The sequence below is a fragment of the Convolutriloba macropyga genome, unplaced genomic scaffold (assembly GCF_964194025.1).
Source record: "Convolutriloba macropyga unplaced genomic scaffold, txConMacr16.3 SCAFFOLD_5380, whole genome shotgun sequence".
Taxonomy (NCBI): Eukaryota; Metazoa; Xenacoelomorpha; order Acoela; family Convolutidae; genus Convolutriloba; species Convolutriloba macropyga.
In genome coordinates this window covers 7,501-13,811 of record NW_027453135.1, presented here as the reverse complement: position 1 = coordinate 13,811, position 6,311 = coordinate 7,501, and positions in this window count along the sequence as shown.

Here is a 6,311-nt window from a genome sequence, read left to right as displayed (position 1 = left end):
GCTAACTCAAGCTAGCTAAAGCTAACTCAAGCTAACTCAAGCTAACTCAAGCTAGCTCAAGCTAACTCAAGCTAGTTCAAGCTAACTCAAGCTAGCTAAAGCTAACTCAAGCTAACTCAAGCTAACTCAAGCTAACTCAAGCTAGCTAAAGCTAACTCAAGCTAACTCAAGCTAACCCGAGCTAACTCAAGCTAGCTCAAGCTAACCCAAGCTAGCTAAAGCTAACTCAAGCTAACTCAAGCTAATTCAAGCTAACTCAAGCTAACTCAAGCTAACTCAAGCTAACTCAAGCTAGCTAAAGCTAACTCAAGCTAACTCAAGCTAACTCAAGCTAACCCGAGCTAACTCAAGCTAACTCAAGGTAGCTAAAGCTAGTTCAAGCTAACTCAAGCTAGCTAAAGCTAAGACAAGCTAACTCAAGCTAACTCAAGCTAACTCAAGCTAACTCAAGCTAACTCAAGCTAACTCAAGCTAGTTCAAGCTAACTCAAGCTAACTCAAGCTAACTCAAGCTAGCTAAAGCTAACTCAAGCTAACTCAAGCTAACTCAAGCTAACCCGAGCTAACTCAAGCTAACTCAAGGTAGCTAAAGCTAGTTCAAGCTAACTCAAGCTAGCTAAAGCTAAGACAAGCTAACTCAAGCTAACTCAAGCTAACTCAAGCTAACTCAAGCTAACTAAAGCTAGTTCAAGCTAACTCAAGCTAGCTAAAGCTAACTCAAGCTAACTCAAGCTAACTCAAGCTAGCTCAAGCTAACTCAAGCTAGTTCAAGCTAACTCAAGCTAGCTAAAGCTAACTCAAGCTAACTCAAGCTAACTCAAGCTAACTCAAGCTAGCTAAAGCTAACCCGAGCTAACTCAAGCTAGCTCAAGCTAACCCAAGCTAGCTAAAGCTAACTCAAGCTAACTCAAGCTAATTCAAGCTAACTCAAGCTAACTCAAGCTAACTCAAGCTAACTCAAGCTAGCTAAAGCTAACTCAAGCTAACTCAAGCTAACTCAAGCTAACCCGAGCTAACTCAAGCTAACTCAAGGTAGCTAAAGCTAGTTCAAGCTAACTCAAGCTAGCTAAAGCTAAGACAAGCTAACTCAAGCTAACTCAAGCTAACTCAAGCTAACTCAAGCTAACTCAAGCTAACTCAAGCTAGTTCAAGCTAACTCAAGCTAACTCAAGCTAACTCAAGCTAGCTAAAGCTAACTCAAGCTAACTCAAGCTAACTCAAGCTAACCCGAGCTAACTCAAGCTAACTCAAGGTAGCTAAAGCTAGTTCAAGCTAACTCAAGCTAGCTAAAGCTAAGACAAGCTAACTCAAGCTAACTCAAGCTAACTCAAGCTAACTCAAGCTAACTAAAGCTAGTTCAAGCTAACTCAAGCTAGCTAAAGCTAACTCAAGCTAACTCAAGCTAACTCAAGCTAGCTCAAGCTAACTCAAGCTAGTTCAAGCTAACTCAAGCTAGCTAAAGCTAACTCAAGCTAACTCAAGCTAACTCAAGCTAACTCAAGCTAGCTAAAGCTAACTCAAGCTAACTCAAGCTAACCCGAGCTAACTCAAGCTAGCTCAAGCTAACCCAAGCTAGCTAAAGCTAACTCAAGCTAACTCAAGCTAATTCAAGCTAACTCAAGCTAACTCAAGCTAACTCAAGCTAACTCAAGCTAGCTAAAGCTAACTCAAGCTAACTCAAGCTAACTCAAGCTAACCCGAGCTAACTCAAGCTAACTCAAGGTAGCTAAAGCTAGTTCAAGCTAACTCAAGCTAGCTAAACCTAAGACAAGCTAACTCAAGCTAACTCAAGCTAACTCAAGCTAACTCAAGCTAACTCAAGCTAGTTCAAGCTAACTTAATGAAGTTAACCCAAGCTAACTTGGGTTAATGAAGTCAAACTCAAGCTAACCCGAGCTAACTCAAGCTAACTCAAGCTAATTCAAGCTAACTCAAGCTAACTCAAGCTAATTCAAGCTAACTCAAGCTAATTCAAGCTAACTCAAGCTAGCTAAAGCTAACTCAAGCTAACTCAAGCTAACTCAAGCTAGCTCAAGCTAACTCAAGCTAACTCAAGCTAACTCAAGCTAACCCGAGCTAACTCAAGCTAACTCAAGGTAGCTAAAGCTAGTTCAAGCTAGCTCAAGCTAGCTAAAGCTAAGACAAGCTAACTCAAGCTAACTCAAGCTAACTCAAGCTAGTTCAAGCTAACTCAAGCTAGCTAAAGCTAACTCAAGCTAACTCAAGCTAACTCAAGCTAGCTCAAGCTAACTCAAGCTAGTTCAAGCTAACTCAAGCTAGCTAAAGCTAACTCAAGCTAACTCAAGCTAACTCAAGCTAGCTCAAGCTAACTCAAGCTAGTTCAAGCTAACTCAAGCTAGCTAAAGCTAACTCAAGCTAACTCAAGCTAACTCAAGCTAACTCAAGCTAGCTAAAGCTAACTCAAGCTAACTCAAGCTAACCCGAGCTAACTCAAGCTAGCTCAAGCTAACCCAAGCTAGCTAAAGCTAACTCAAGCTAACTCAAGCTAATTCAAGCTAACTCAAGCTAACTCAAGCTAACTCAAGCTAACTCAAGCTAGCTAAAGCTAACTCAAGCTAACTCAAGCTAACTCAAGCTAACCCGAGCTAACTCAAGCTAACTCAAGGTAGCTAAAGCTAGTTCAAGCTAACTCAAGCTAGCTAAAGCTAAGACAAGCTAACTCAAGCTAACTCAAGCTAACTCAAGCTAACTCAAGCTAACTCAAGCTAGTTCAAGCTAACTCAAGCTAACTCAAGCTAACTCAAGCTAGCTAAAGCTAACTCAAGCTAACTCAAGCTAACTCAAGCTAACCCGAGCTAACTCAAGCTAACTCAAGGTAGCTAAAGCTAGTTCAAGCTAGCTCAAGCTAGCTAAAGCTAAGACAAGCTAACTCAAGCTAACTCAAGCTAACTCAAGCTAGTTCAAGCTAACTCAAGCTAGCTAAAGCTAACTCAAGCTAACTCAAGCTAACTCAAGCTAGCTCAAGCTAACTCAAGCTAGTTCAAGCTAACTCAAGCTAGCTAAAGCTAACTCAAGCTAACTCAAGCTAACTCAAGCTAACTCAAGCTAGCTAAAGCTAACTCAAGCTAACTCAAGCTAACCCGAGCTAACTCAAGCTAGCTCAAGCTAACCCAAGCTAGCTAAAGCTAACTCAAGCTAACTCAAGCTAATTCAAGCTAACTCAAGCTAACTCAAGCTAACTCAAGCTAACTCAAGCTAGCTAAAGCTAACTCAAGCTAACTCAAGCTAACTCAAGCTAACCCGAGCTAACTCAAGCTAACTCAAGGTAGCTAAAGCTAGTTCAAGCTAACTCAAGCTAGCTAAAGCTAAGACAAGCTAACTCAAGCTAACTCAAGCTAACTCAAGCTAACTCAAGCTAACTCAAGCTAACTCAAGCTAGTTCAAGCTAACTCAAGCTAACTCAAGCTAACTCAAGCTAGCTAAAGCTAACTCAAGCTAACTCAAGCTAACTCAAGCTAACCCGAGCTAACTCAAGCTAACTCAAGGTAGCTAAAGCTAGTTCAAGCTAACTCAAGCTAGCTAAAGCTAAGACAAGCTAACTCAAGCTAACTCAAGCTAACTCAAGCTAACTCAAGCTAACTAAAGCTAGTTCAAGCTAACTCAAGCTAGCTAAAGCTAACTCAAGCTAACTCAAGCTAACTCAAGCTAGCTCAAGCTAACTCAAGCTAGTTCAAGCTAACTCAAGCTAGCTAAAGCTAACTCAAGCTAACTCAAGCTAACTCAAGCTAACTCAAGCTAGCTAAAGCTAACCCGAGCTAACTCAAGCTAGCTCAAGCTAACCCAAGCTAGCTAAAGCTAACTCAAGCTAACTCAAGCTAATTCAAGCTAACTCAAGCTAACTCAAGCTAACTCAAGCTAACTCAAGCTAGCTAAAGCTAACTCAAGCTAACTCAAGCTAACTCAAGCTAACCCGAGCTAACTCAAGCTAACTCAAGGTAGCTAAAGCTAGTTCAAGCTAACTCAAGCTAGCTAAAGCTAAGACAAGCTAACTCAAGCTAACTCAAGCTAACTCAAGCTAACTCAAGCTAACTCAAGCTAACTCAAGCTAGTTCAAGCTAACTCAAGCTAACTCAAGCTAACTCAAGCTAGCTAAAGCTAACTCAAGCTAACTCAAGCTAACTCAAGCTAACCCGAGCTAACTCAAGCTAACTCAAGGTAGCTAAAGCTAGTTCAAGCTAACTCAAGCTAGCTAAAGCTAAGACAAGCTAACTCAAGCTAACTCAAGCTAACTCAAGCTAACTCAAGCTAACTAAAGCTAGTTCAAGCTAACTCAAGCTAGCTAAAGCTAACTCAAGCTAACTCAAGCTAACTCAAGCTAGCTCAAGCTAACTCAAGCTAGTTCAAGCTAACTCAAGCTAGCTAAAGCTAACTCAAGCTAACTCAAGCTAACTCAAGCTAACTCAAGCTAGCTAAAGCTAACTCAAGCTAACTCAAGCTAACCCGAGCTAACTCAAGCTAGCTCAAGCTAACCCAAGCTAGCTAAAGCTAACTCAAGCTAACTCAAGCTAATTCAAGCTAACTCAAGCTAACTCAAGCTAACTCAAGCTAACTCAAGCTAGCTAAAGCTAACTCAAGCTAACTCAAGCTAACTCAAGCTAACCCGAGCTAACTCAAGCTAACTCAAGGTAGCTAAAGCTAGTTCAAGCTAACTCAAGCTAGCTAAAGCTAAGACAAGCTAACTCAAGCTAACTCAAGCTAACTCAAGCTAACTCAAGCTAACTCAAGCTAACTCAAGCTAGTTCAAGCTAACTCAAGCTAACTCAAGCTAACTCAAGCTAGCTAAAGCTAACTCAAGCTAACTCAAGCTAACTCAAGCTAACCCGAGCTAACTCAAGCTAACTCAAGGTAGCTAAAGCTAGTTCAAGCTAACTCAAGCTAGCTAAAGCTAAGACAAGCTAACTCAAGCTAACTCAAGCTAACTCAAGCTAACTCAAGCTAACTAAAGCTAGTTCAAGCTAACTCAAGCTAGCTAAAGCTAACTCAAGCTAACTCAAGCTAACTCAAGCTAGCTCAAGCTAACTCAAGCTAGTTCAAGCTAACTCAAGCTAGCTAAAGCTAACTCAAGCTAACTCAAGCTAACTCAAGCTAACTCAAGCTAGCTAAAGCTAACTCAAGCTAACTCAAGCTAACCCGAGCTAACTCAAGCTAGCTCAAGCTAACCCAAGCTAGCTAAAGCTAACTCAAGCTAACTCAAGCTAATTCAAGCTAACTCAAGCTAACTCAAGCTAACTCAAGCTAACTCAAGCTAGCTAAAGCTAACTCAAGCTAACTCAAGCTAACTCAAGCTAACCCGAGCTAACTCAAGCTAACTCAAGGTAGCTAAAGCTAGTTCAAGCTAACTCAAGCTAGCTAAAGCTAAGACAAGCTAACTCAAGCTAACTCAAGCTAACTCAAGCTAACTCAAGCTAACTCAAGCTAGTTCAAGCTAACTTAATGAAGTTAACCCAAGCTAACTTGGGTTAATGAAGTCAAACTCAAGCTAACCCGAGCTAACTCAAGCTAACTCAAGCTAATTCAAGCTAACTCAAGCTAACTCAAGCTAATTCAAGCTAACTCAAGCTAATTCAAGCTAACTCAAGCTAGCTCAAGCTAACTCAAGCTAACCCAAGCTAACTTAAGCTAGCTTAAGCTAATTAAAGCTAATTAAAGCTAACTCAAGCTAACCCAAGCTAACTTAAGCTAGCTCTAGCTGGCTGCCACTGTTAGGCCATTTGGGAGCGCTTTTCTCGCACTCTGATTGGCTGCCACTGTTAGGCCATTTGGGAGCGCTTTTCTCGCACTCTGATTGGCTGCCACTGTTAGGCCATTTGGGAGCGCTTTTCTCGCACTCTGATTGGCTGCCACTGTTAGGCCATTTGGGAGCGCTTTTCTCGCACTCTGATTGGCTGCCACTGTTAGGCCATTTGGGAGCGCTTTTCTCGCACTCTGATTGGCTGCCACTGTTAGGCCATTTGGGAGCGCTTTTCTCGCACTCTGATTGGCTGCCACTGTTAGGCCATTTGGGAGCGCTTTTCTCGCACTCTGATTGGCTGCCACTGTTAGGCCATTTGGGAGCGCTTTTCTCGCACTCTGATTGGCTGCCACTGTTAGGCCATTTGGGAGCGCTTTTCTCGCACTCTGATTGGCTGCCACTGTTAGGCCATTTGGGAGCGCTTTTCTCGCACTCTGATTGGCTGCCACTGTTAGGCCATTTGGGAGCGCTTTTCTCGCACTCTGATTGGCTGCCACTGTTAGGCCATTTGGGAGCGCTTTTCTCGCACTCTGATTGGCTGCCACTGTTAGGCCATTTGG